This window comes from Erinaceus europaeus, chromosome 14 (genome assembly GCF_950295315.1).
Source record: "Erinaceus europaeus chromosome 14, mEriEur2.1, whole genome shotgun sequence".
NCBI lineage: Eukaryota > Metazoa > Chordata > Mammalia > Eulipotyphla > Erinaceidae > Erinaceus > Erinaceus europaeus.
In genome coordinates this window covers 90,661,697-90,675,192 of record NC_080175.1, presented here as the reverse complement: position 1 = coordinate 90,675,192, position 13,496 = coordinate 90,661,697, and the positions used below count along the sequence as shown (strand labels likewise).

The 13,496-nt window shown below is 38.4% G+C and overlaps 1 protein-coding gene across 1 annotated transcript in view; it reads right to left on the bottom strand.

Annotated features, from left to right (window-relative positions):
- GBE1 (1,4-alpha-glucan branching enzyme 1) overlaps window positions 1-13,496 on the bottom strand; it is a 270,582-nt gene that overhangs the window by 12,297 nt on the left and 244,789 nt on the right. The window lies entirely within an intron of this gene.

Genomic DNA, 13,496 nt, shown 5'->3' with positions numbered 1-13,496 from the left:
ACTGTAGTTTCACGTGATCATTCCTTTTTAATATTTCACGGACTGAACTTTATTTATTGCCAGCTGCAATTCACAAAATCTAAAGTTACGGCTATATAGCATCTGAAGTAGATCTGCCCCTTCATTTCCATAAATATGGCAAGATTATGCCAGTGTATTGTTCTGAACCACAGAGTCATAAATATCTGCTAGTTGCTCTTTGTAGTATATTCCCAAGTGCAGAAATCACAAAGGTGTGAGATATATTGCTGTGTTATAAATGCATGTGTGTTGGTGTGAAGTAGGTGGGTTGTGTGGCTATCTTAGAGAGCTTAGTGGCAAACGCTAGAAGAAGAAGAGAGCTTAGTCCATCTTTACTTCTGTTCTTTAGAAAAATATCAATAAATCTCATAATTGGTAATCAGCCCTGAAATTCTGAATATTTTTCTTAAAACTGTTTTATGCAGTGTGGTGCTTATCACTATATGGCTTTCAACGAAACTACCAATTTTTAAAATTTATTTTAGTTTTAAAATGTCCTCAAATAGGGGCTAGGTTAAGTGCTCACATTACAGACTCAAGCCCTTGGTCCCCACCTACAGGGGGGAATACTTCAAGAGTGTTGAAGCAGAGCTGCGGGTGTCTACCTCTCTCCCTGTCTCCTCCTCCCACCTCAATTTCTCTTTTTCTCTATCCAATAAGAAAAAAAATGAAATTTAAAAATTAAATTATCATATCCTCAAATATATTTCTAAAATAATACTGAAGCAAGGTTATGTGAACTGAATAGGAAATTCACTAGTTAATACTGTCAAAGTATGTTTTAAAATATAATAAGTGCCAAGTACAACTACTCTTTAAAAGGGACACTATTTTTAAATCTCATTAATCCACATTAAAACTTTGCAGCCCTTCAAAAACTCAGCAACTTCATGCTTGAACAACTTCTGCACTCAAGTTGTGAATACCATCTCCACTAAAAGTTTGAATGACAAGCACACATTTTAATTAAGTGCAAAACAGAAGTATGTTTCTAGTATAATCTAGGGCGTGCTGATCTCATGAACAATAGGTTTCCGACTTTGTGCAGGAAAATGTAATTCAGTTCCTGCACAGTTTCTTCTCTGACTATAAACTTAGAAACTGTATAGTGCAGAGAAGCAATAAAACAGGATGAAGGGCTCAAAGGCTGTCTGGGATGTTAATTAATAGAACGTTATGCTTTCTGCAATGCATTTTCATGCAAATTCTTTATTTTGAGAAATGCTTAATGACAGTCATACATCAATAAAGAGAAGATCAAATGATAATTTAAGATATTAAGTATGATGCATTTTTATATGGAAACAAAAAATATTCTAAATACAGAGTATTTTAGTGATCTATTCTGAAGTTTTTCTTTGTCCCAGAAGGTTATACAAAATGTCACTGCTTCAACACAACTGAGGAGAGAATAGTGACAAAAACTACACTTGTACTTCTGGCCTAATCTTGCTCTAAAACTCTTGCTCTGCCTGTGTTATAGACATACCTTAAGAACATTCACATTCAATTATTTGGTTTAAAAAGAAGAGAAATTATTTAGAACTACAAAGGAAAATATAACTGTTTTTTAATTTACTTTCCAGTCAAATGCTTTATCATCGAAATGAGTTTCGACCACATAAATTCAGTATTTTTACAAACATACTATTTCTGAGCTCCAATATGTTGATTTAGGCTATACTGGCACACCTTCACCCAGAGTTCCTCAGTGAAATCTTACTCACTTATGTAAGTGAAAAAATAATTAGCAAGTTCAAACCCATGAAAAATCATGACAAGAATAAGCAGTAAGTATGTGACTCCAGAGACGTATGATGCGAACAAAAGCGGTGAGAGACACCAGTCTACAGCTAGCTATCGTGGGTGCATGCATAGATTTTTGGGGATCCAGCCATTACATTTTAATCTTAGCTGTACAAATTCACAATCATATATCACTGGACTTCCTGGAGACTCAGTGTCTCCTTGATAAAGCAGAGTTAATGTGTTGGCGATCTGTTTTAAGGATTAACTGAGACTATGTCGACTGATGGCTTAACACAAAGTTTAAATGACAAAAAAACAGTCTGAAATGATTAGTTACTGCTTATGTTATGTCACCTATCCTGGGTCATTTCAACTACTATTCCAAATAATGAAAATGTCCAAGTGTCAATCCACTCTTTCCTCTAGCGTGTTTCTACTCCTCACTTGCTCTCCTTTCCCTAATAACCTGAATTTCCTTTTCCTCCCCCTGTGCCCCTACTCCTCCTGCAGTTGTTCCTAAAAAATCTAAATAACTTTTAGGTTATATGTGTATGCTGCATTAAACTTTAAATGGCTAAGACACTGAATCCTTTGTGGGATGGACAGCTTTTAGGTTTGTTTTTAAGAAAAGGCTCCTCAAACATCAGAGAAAGATTTGAGACGTCTACTCCGAATAGGTAACTAAAACTCAAACCTCCTGCACTTACCCCGATTTTTCCACCAGAGCACTGTAGTGTGTGTGTGTGTGTGTGTGTGTGTGTGTGTGTGTGTGAGATTCACTGGGGCTCAATGCCTACATGACAAATCTACTATACTACTCCCAATAATCATTGTTCTTTTTTTTTTTTCTCTTTTTATTTGGTAGGACAGAGAGAAGTTGAGAGGGGGAAGGGAGGGGACATAGAGGGAGAGAAACAGACATCTGTATCACTGGTTCATTGCTCATAAAGCTTTCCTCCTGTAGGTGGGAAGCAGGGGCTTGAAGCTGGGTCTTTCTTTGCACCTGGTAATGTGTGACCTCAATCAGGTGTTCCACTGCCTGGTCCCCTGTCAACTGTTAACATACTATACACTTAATTATAATTTTCTCTTCTTTACTGAAATATAATCTCTGGGACTTTACTTACCCACAGCTCTCCACCCAAGGCAACTTCTAACATAATCTCATCTCAATATCTTCAAGTTTGATTTAGGTGTTTTAAAAGGTGATTTTTTTCTTTTTCTTTTATTTAACAGCTTTTTTTTTTGTCATTATCCTTATTTATTAGGTAGATACAACTAGAAATCAAGAGATAAGGAGAGATTGAGAGGGAGAGAGACAGAGAGACACCTCAGCCCTGCTTCACCATTTGTAAAGCTTTCCCCCTGGAGGCAGGGACTGGGGACTCAAACCTGGGTCCTTGCACATTGTAACATGTGTGCTCAACCAGGTGCGCCACCACATGATCCCTTTTTCTTTTTCTTTGAGAAAAGTCACAATAGGTAAACACAGAACTTAAAAAAAATTTTTTTTTAATTATCTTTTTTTATTGGATAGAGACAGCCAGAAATTGAGAGGGAAGGGAAATAGAGATAGAAATAGAGATGGGAAAGCTGTCAGGGGAGGGGATGGGATAAGGAGATCTGGTGGTGAGAATTGTGTGGAGTTGTACCCCTCTTATGCTATGGTTTTGTCAATGTTTCATTTATTTATTTATTTATTTATTTATTTATTTATTTATTACCAGAGCACTGCTCAGCTCTGGCTTATGGTGGTGCGGGGGATTGAACCTGGGCCTTTGGAGCCTCAAGCATGAGAGTCTCTTTGCATAACCATTATGCTAGCTACCCTCCACCTGTTTCCTTTTTATAAATAAAAAATATGTAAAAGAAAGAGAGAGAGGAAGAAAGCCTTCCCCTCTGTAGGCAGGCATGGGGGGTGGGGGTGAGGGTCTCAAACCTGGGTCCATAAACATTGTAACGTGTATTCAACCAGGTGTGCCACCATCCGGCCCCAAAGACTTATTTCCTCTTTTTTTTTTTTTTTTTTTTTTTTTTTTACCAGAGCACTGCTCAGCTCTAGCTTATGGTGGTGCTGCAGAGGATTGAACCTGGGACTTTGGTGGAGCCTCAGGCAGGACAGTCTCTTTGCTTAACCATTATCCTCTGCCCTCAAAGAATTACTTCCCGAGTAACTGATTTTCATGAATCTCAAAGGTACAGTTTTATATTCTTCTTACTTGAAGTAAATAAACTATATGTTTACTAAAGTCAGTCGATACAGAAACAAACAAACAAACAATAACAACAACAACAACAAAAACCCTCTGTGTAAACTTGACTGGTCATTCACTGCTCCAGGCTATTGTTTACAGGTAAACAGAGACAAAGCACGAGAGACAGAGGGAAAAGGGCATTAACAGCATAGGACCAAAACTTCCCTCAGTGAGATGAAAGCCAGACTGGAAACTAGGTTACAAGTATGGTAGACCAGTTGCCCTTTCACATGAGCCATAGCTGCTTTCAGGAGAAGAAGCTTACATATAACATCAAAATGAATTGTCAAAAATTCGTATCTGTCCTCGATGTATAAACTATACATACATATATACAGTGATTAGGTAGGGCTGAAATATTTACATAGGTACAGTATTTTCTACTGCTCTACTACCATTTTCTAGGGAAAGACTGAAAACTACAAAACATTCAAGTGCTCTGGTGTACTGCACCTTGAGTAAAGGACTCTGGGATAGTGGAGGGTTAGCGTTCAGGTCATGATGGGACGTGATGGCAGAGGAGGACCTAGGTGGGAGTGTTATGTGGAAAGCTGAGAAATGTTACACATGTACCAACTACTGTATTTTACTGCTGACTATAAACCATTAATCACCCCCAATAAAGGAAGAAAAAACATTAAAGTACTTGAAGCATTTGGAAGCTTATTATTTTAGCTTTGGTAGTAGAAACAAGTTTCTTTCTTTATTTGAACCATAACTCCTAGGACTAATGTAGAGCTAATATATACTTCTCTTTTTCTTTTAACTTTTAACACCAAGTGGAAAATCATACCATATGGGTAGGGTTCACTCAGTGCTTCAGAAAGCTGAATGGGAATTTAGCATCATAATAGTTATGCAAACAGACTCTAATGCCTGAGGCTCCAAGGGCCCTAATTCAATCCCAGACTCTTAAACCAGAGCTGAGCAGTGCTCTCCGTTAAAAATAAATAAGTAAATAAATAAAGATAAAAATAAAACTCACTGAACTTTCTGTGGAAAAAAAAAGTGTGTGTGTGTGTATGACATGCATATGCACATACAGTATCAGCTTGTCATACCTGACACACAGCCTATAATGATCATTACTATACTGATGACTGAAGAAAAAAGATTTTAAAGTAATTATTTCACCACAGGCACTAACAAAATGAGAGTTGTAAACACACACACACACACACACACACACACACTCATGAGTAACAGAAATACTTTCCAGAGGTAATAAATCTAGTTTAGTTTGAGAACAATTACTAAGACACACACACACTGATTTATTTGGTCTTAATACGTAGACACGGGAAGGGAGATAAAAGAACAAAAGTGGTGGGGGCAGGGAAGGCAGCATTATGATCATGCAAGAAGACATTCATGCCTGAGCTTCCAAAGTACCAGGTACAACTCCCAGCACCACCGTAAGTCAGAACTGAACACTTCGGTAAAAAATAATAGTAATAACAATAACATATACATATATGCATACATGTGTTCACATGCACATATCAGTCCGTATATCTTAATTGATAAAATAAAACTGTTGGGGCCCGGTGGTGGCGCGCCTAGTTGAGCACACCTATTACACCTATTAGCAAGGACCCAGGTTCCAGCTTGCGGTCCCACCTGCAGGGGGAAAGCTTTGTGAATGGTGAAGCATTTGCTGCAGGTGTCAATCTGTCTCTCTCTATCACCCACATAGTCAACGACTGCCACCTCTCCAGATTCAAAGGAGGTCTCGAAACTTTACATCAGGCTCAACCTGACGCTGTTGACTGGCTACGGAAGAAGGGCAAACGCTAGAAGAAGAAGAACCCACTTCCCTCTTGATTTCTAGCTGTCTCTATCCAATAAATAAAGACAATAAAAAATTAAATTAAAAAAGTTATTAAAAAATAAGATAAAACCATGTTAAGTAGACTTATTTTTTAAAAAAATTATTAGCTTTATTTATTTATTGGATAGAGGCAGCCAGAAATTGAGAGGAAAGGAGAGATAGAGAGAGAGAGAAAGAGAGATACCTGCAGCACTGCTTAACCACTTGTGAAGCTTTCCCCCTGAAGGGGAGGACCGGGAGCTTGAACCTGGAGCCTTGTGCACTGTAACACGTGTGCTCAATCAGGTGTGCCACCACCTGGCCCCAACTTCTTTTTTCAACTTTTTTTTTTTTTTTTTTTGCTAACAGGGCTATCTCTAGGGTTTGCTTCACATGACTCCACTGCTCCCAGAGGTCATTTGTCTTTTTTCTTTCTTTCTTGAGAGAGAGAGGAGGAGGGGGGGAGGGAGAGGGAGAGAGGGAGAGAGAGGTGCAGCACTAGGAATTGAACTTGAAGCGGGTCCTTGTGCATGGTAAAGTGTTTACTCTGCTGGGTATGCCACTGCTGGTCTTACCATTTCCAATAAGTAAATTTGTTTTTAAAATGTTAAACTCAATAGATTTTTCTTTTTGAATGACAGAAACTCAGCTGTCAATCACCGCACAAAAATAGTATTTATTCAGAGGCACCATTAGCTTTTACAAAAATTAACAGAGAAAACAAAGCGTTGTAATTTCTGAGGCAAATTTTTCCTATTCTAGTTGAGTTTCTATATGGCAACAAAAAGTGCACTAACCCAGTGTCAAAGTAAAAAAATCTGTATTGTACTGAACTTAAGTCGCAGTGACTCATTACCAGAAATATGATTTTGTAAAATTTATAAATTGATCTGATGTTCAAATTTCAACTGAGGAGAAATCTAAGTGTCCAGCCGGAGCGGCTAAGATGGTGTGAGGCAGAGTCAATGAAAATAAAAGCACTCATGCACACTGAAGTGTTAACGAAATGTACCTTCTTGTGTTAATTTGGAAACCATGTCCCAAGAATAAATCTCCTACCCTGACTAATTCTATTTAATTTGAACGGGATGAACTAGAGTGTGCTTGCATATTACCTCGTACAACGTTGATTCCTCATGGGCTTGGGATTCCCTAGTACTCATTAAATATTATATTACTGCCTAGGTGAAAGGGCACAGACAAAGGGAGAAGTAGGGATTAGGGCAATCTTCACTGAGCTGACAGTGGAAACTATGAGCACATGTGAGTTCAAGAAGAGAGTGTAAAACTAGAGAACACGGGAGTCAGGCGATACCACAAGGACCAGTGTCAGGATCCCGGTTTGAGCCCCGGCTCCCCACCTGCAGGGGAGTCGCTTCACAAGTGGTGAAGCAGGGCTGCAGGTGAATTATCTTTCTGTCCTCCTCTGTCCTCCCCGCCTCTCTCAATTTCTCTCTGTCTTATCTAACAATGACAACGTCAATAACACCAACAATAGTAACTACAACAACAATGAAAATCAAGGGCAACAGGAAGGGAAAAATAAATAAAATTTAAAAAATAATAATAAAAAAGAATAGAGACTACATGTTTGGGCTTGAATCTGAGAGGGAAAGATGTCACAAGTCTAGGCAGCTACGAGGGAATCAGCAACGCTGCTCACTGGATAGTGAGTTTGCTTTGTTCAAATCTGTCCACCACATTGCAGGAAGTCTGGTGTTATCTGGTGTTATGGTGTCTTCCCTCCCCCACCCCACCCCTACCCCTACACTCCCATTGTCTCCTCTTAAAATGTCATCCTGGTTAGTGAAGACAAGATGGTGACAAATACATATGCAAACAAATAAACCAAAAGGAAGAAAGAAATGTAACTCTACCTGGCATACAGAGAAAGGAGATTAAAGAGCCCAGTGGGTAAAATACACAACACTTGGAAAAGGTTTTAGCAAGGAACAGACACATTTTAATTCTAGTATTAATGAAAGACAGAACTTGTTTTTATGTTGGTGAACTTTAGATGGAGAAAGGAGAATCTCTTCAACAAATAGTTAGGAAAATTGGGCTGAAACACACAGAAGAATGAAATTGAATCACGTAATCTCACAACACACAGAGATAAATTCTAGGAAGGCAAGCAGTGGCAGACTCATATTACCATGCACAAGGGCCTGAATTTGAGCCCTCACTCCCCACCTGCAGAGGGCACACTTCACAAGCAGTGAACTAGGTCTACAGGTCTCTTTCTCTCCCTCCCTCTTTCTCTCAAAATCTCGATATTCTATTTAGAATTTAACTTTATGCTGCAAGTTCCTAATTGCTGAAATGCAGGTGAGACTCTCAGTCTCTACATTTAGTTTGGAGTCAATTTCCGCTAGAGTCAGTCTCTCTCTCTCTCTGTAAATCAATAAAATTGAGCACAAATGCTTTTCTGTTAGTGACAGAATTACTAAATGTATATGTATAGCGTTTAAAGGATACAATGATATTTCCCTTACTGTTTCTTTATTACCAAGAAGGATAAGGTACAATATATGAGAGAGAGAGGAGAGAGAGAGAAAGAGAGAGAAGGAGAAAAACACTGAAGTTACCTTCAATGTGGTGAGGGCCAGGTTCAGACTTGAGTTACACACATGGTACTTTGCCATGTGTTATTTGTGTTATTCAAGTGGGCTATTTTTTGGCCATGGGATAGATACCTTGATAGTGTTATTTTTAGCAGTGCTTCTGGATCCAGAGGAGAAACGATGATGCTTCTGGACATCCCACAGCAATGAGGCACTGAAAAGCACTTAGCTATTTAAAGAAATAGTTGAAAACTTTTGTGCGTATTAAGGGTCTGCTCATTATTCATTACTGCCCATCATCTTATGAATGAATATTAAGCTAATCTAAAACTGTTACCACAGTTGCAATATTTTAATCATGCCAAATATTTTACTTTGCTATTCTACTCAAATTCCTGGGTAGAAAAATGAAGATAAATTATAAGCTCTTTATTACTAGTGCAAGTAGGGTACAGATCTGTCATTATCATGAAACCACATGAATTGTTGGACAGTATGTAACAGTGAAAAATGATTTAAAAAAGGGGATCCTTATATAATGTTTGAAAGTACTTTGTCACTTTGAAACTAAAGAAGGTTACTCAAAGCAATGCATGTATATCCATTTTGAATTTATGAAGACATAGAGAAGTCTATATTAACCATGCATTAATTTTCTGGATTACCTTTCTTCACATAAAAACACTAACCTGCAGCCCACAATTAAAAAATGTACACACACACACACACACACACACACAGAATGAAAACCCAGTTGCATCTGTTACTAGTTACTGTGTAGATCTCTTGTGAAAAAAATCTCCTATTTCTATTTTTTAACCAAAACATTAATAACCTTGAACTATAAAGTTGAGATGCTCTATTTTTCTAGTGCCCAAATTACTCTTTGCATATAAAATCTTGCTAGAGCACGGTATTTAGCTATTGCTAATGTATGTCTTTTGTTTCCATTTGTTTCACAAAGCACACATTCTAATAAACAGTGTGTTACATAATTATGCTTCAAAGGCTTCTACAAGCTCACAGCAAGTGCCTCTGCCTTCAGCAATCATACTCCAGTGAATTATCCGAGTGACCTTATTTGTTCATTAGAAACTTTGTGTCCAGGTTGCAAATGTCAAGTCTGAATTTACATTGTAAAAAGCACAGTTTTAAAAGTAAAGTTGTAGCTTAATGAAAATGTTTTGAAGCTCTCAGGTCAAATCCCACATTTACTCATCTGTTCCCTTAGCTCTAAATAGTTTTGGCCTGTATTCACATATTCTTCACAAGCCCTATTTAATGCTCTCTCCTCTGAACATTTCAATACTCTAACAGTTTGAAGTGCCATTTGGAAAGGGGGCTGCTATTACATTACCATTCCCACCCCCCACCTCAACAGCATGCTGATAAAGAATTTTAAAACATTTCATTCTAGTGTTGTTTATGCTTTCAGAACAATATGAATCTTTAGGTACCTTAAAAAAAGTAAGCTGTGAGGATGCTAACTCTGAATTTACAGCAAACTTAAATTGATGTCATGCATCATAAATCATAGCACATTTATATTCTAAATTTGGATACAGAAAGATCACAATAACTACCTGAATATGCACTTTTGACTTTCAGGTATTTGTGTTCTCATGATCAAGAAGAGGAATCATTTTAGGGGAAGAGCTGGTGGGCAGTGGTAGGGCATGGAGTGAAGGCAATTTATGAAAATGTGCACTGTGCCATGAATTTGTGAATAATTTTCTCATGCTACCAATTTCCCCAGATCTATCTGAAAATCATTTTTGAACATTATATTGATAGAAATAAGCCACTGGAATTAAAAACACTATTTCTATTCCTTCCAACACACCATACATGTACACTTGTGGGAAGACAGATGAAGGCACTATCATATAGCAGAACAAAATAAGGATTTTGCAGTTCACGTCTTGGCATTTAACAGCCATGTGCTTAAAAGAGATTCAGTAGCACATGGCTCTTAAATGCCAAGCTGTGAACTGCAAATTCGGTAGCTACTCACTTTACTGAGGTGTCACAGGATGTTGACAGAACTTACCTTATAATGTGGGTGGCCAGGAATATGAAACTAGATGCTTAATAAAAATGAACAGCGGAGCCAGGTGGTGGCTCCCTTGGTTGAATGCACACATTACAGTGCAGAAGGACCCAGGTTCAAGTCCCTGTTCCCACCTGTAGAGGGGGAAGCTTGAGAAGCAGTGCTGCAGGTGTCTTTCTCTCCCTCTATCTTTTTTAAAATTTTTTTTTTAAATTATCTTTATTTATTGGATCTCTCTTTCCCTCTTCCCTCTCAATTTCTCTCTGTATCTATCCAAAATTAATAAATGTATACATAAATAAAATAAGTAAATAATAAGTAGGTTAAAATGACTAGCAAAGGTGAGGGACAGAGCACAATGGTTATATGCACAGATACACTCATGCCTGAGGCTCCAAGGTTCCAGGTTCAATCTCCTGAACTGTCATAAGGCAGAGCTGAAAAGTGGTGGTGGTGGTGGTGGTGGTGGTGGTGGTGGTGGGGTGATGACTTGTAAACACAAAGATCAAAAAGTTTCCTCAACATCTAGACTCCTCTTGGCATCGCTCAAAATGGGACCTTGCCACCTCTATTATTCAAAATAGATTAGCAGGAGTAATTTGTCCTGGAGCGTTTAGTATCAATAGTTTTTCTTTTGATTCACTGCTGACTAGATAACGTTCTAACTGAAGAAATCTGACTACAGAGATACAATGAAGATTCTGGTAACACTAAAAGGCATAGGCTTTCTTCTTCTACAACTAAACAATGTGAAATAATAATCAAATACATCAGAAAAAGAATGTACTTTCTCTTCCTAATCATGAAATGCATAAACCTCCCTACTTATTCAGGACATTTAGATTTCAGTTCTGTGTCTCTCACTTCACTATTTATTGCTTTTAATACTGATGACGCACTAAGAAGTTATTGAAGCTAACATTAAGTTATTGCAGCTAACAATTACTACTACTATTATTCTTTTCTTTCTCTCTCTTTTTTTCTTTCTTTTTGCCTCCAGGGTTATCTTTGGGGCCCAGTGCCTGCACTATGAATCCACTGCTCCTGTGGCCATTTTTTTTCCTTTTTAAATTTTTTTTAATAGCACAGAGAGAAATTGAGAAAGGAGTGGGAGAGAGAGAGAGAGAGATGCTTCACCGTTTGTGAAGTGACCCCTTCCTGTAAGTGGGGAGTGGAGAGGTTGAACTGGAATTCTCGAGCTGGTCCTTATGCTTTATACTATGTAGTCTTAACCCAGTGTGCCCAGGCTCCACATCATCTTATTTTGATGTGATACCTAAGAGCATCTTTAAAGTGTTTCTTCTTCCTTCTCTGGCATTACCCCCTAAATAGCTCCCCTTATGACATTTCCTGGGAAGACAGTTACCATCTCTTCTCCACATATCTGAGCAAAAGTTGGTGTCATGCTACTTGATTTATGGGTTAAAAAATGGGAGGTACTAGAGAATCCAGACACGTTACCTATAGTAGGCTTATGTTCCATACTGATAGAACGTCAAATGTCTTCTTTAGAAACTTTAACTGTGTTCTGACACAAAAATTCTACTTTCCAGGGAGTTAAAAAATGATAAATATCTTGACTAGATTAATATATTTAGTCCTGGGACTGTGGGCTGTTCACAGTGAAAATATGTATTCAGTTTACTGGCACAGTACTTGAAAATATCAGTGGCATGGAATGTTTTGGTAAAGTTAGAAAATTACCCAAGAAATCTTAATGCTGCAGTTTTCACAAGTAAAGTTTGTCTGTAATGTTGAGCTGCACTATTATTTAAAGGCATAAGAATAAAGTCAGAAAGATGGAAGGCCAAAAAGAAATAAGATTTTCAAAAAGCTAAGGATAATAAAAAGTATCCTCAATGCTAAGTTTGGCACAAGAATAAGCTGGAAGGATACATCTAACCTTCTGCTTATGGAAGATGGCACAACTATTAGAAAAGTAACAGAGAACTCTTCTATTTTAGCTTTTTTTCTTTTTTACCTTCCCTAGTAACAGGCAAATACTATTTTTGTATTTAATGTAAATTTGGAATCTTTTTTATTATAGTTATTACTGTTGTTATTGATGTAATCGTTTTTGGATAGGACAGAGAGAAATGGAGAGAGGAGGGGAAGACAGAGAGGGGGAGAGAAAGACAGACATCTACAGACCTGCTTCACTGCCTGTGAAGCCACTTCCCTGTAGGTGGGGAGCCAGTTTAAAAAAAAAATTTATTTATTTTCCCTTCTGTTGCCCTTGTTTTATTATTATTGTTGTTATTGATGTCGTCATTGTTAGATAGGACAGAGAGAAATGGAGAGAGGAGAGGAAGACAGAGAGGGGGAGAGAAAGACACCTGCAGACCTGCTTCACTGCCTGTGAAGCCACTTCCCTGAAGGTGGGGAGCCAGGAGCTCGAACTGGGATCCTTGCGCTGGTCCTTGTGCTTGGTGCCATGTGCGCTTAACCTGTTGCACTACCACCTGACTCCCAAAATTTGGAAATTTGATGAGCATTATTGTCGGAAAATTGTGAGGATGTGGTTGAGCTTGGCAGGGCTTGACCTGAGGAGTGCGTCTTTTCTGTTAGTCTCTCTTTCTACTGAGAGGTTGAGTAAGGAGGGACAGTAGTAACCCCAAAGGTGTGCCTCGTCCTGTCAGACTCCCTGCCTCACAAAGCACCCCACATTCCTGATACTATGGCCATTAGATAAAAAGAAAGGGGGAGATGTCGGGCATTAAGCCAGCTCTCCCGATCCACCCTGCATTGCTGATACTATGGCCTATTTACATAATCATTGTTTTGCCTGAAAGATCCCCACCCATTCCATTCCTCTGATCTATCTTCTTCAAAACCCTGCCTGCAGGGTAACATTAATCTCACCAGTTAAAACCACCACAACAGTTGCTAAGGAAGTTTCTACCTTACCAGCTCGCTTTTGCCTTTCTCCACCCCCTTTCCTAGCCATTTCTGTTTCCGACTCGCCACTTCCAGTTCTATCCTATAAAAGCGTTGTCTCTCTGATCAATAAAGACATTGCATTACCACTCTGCCATGAGTTCAAGACT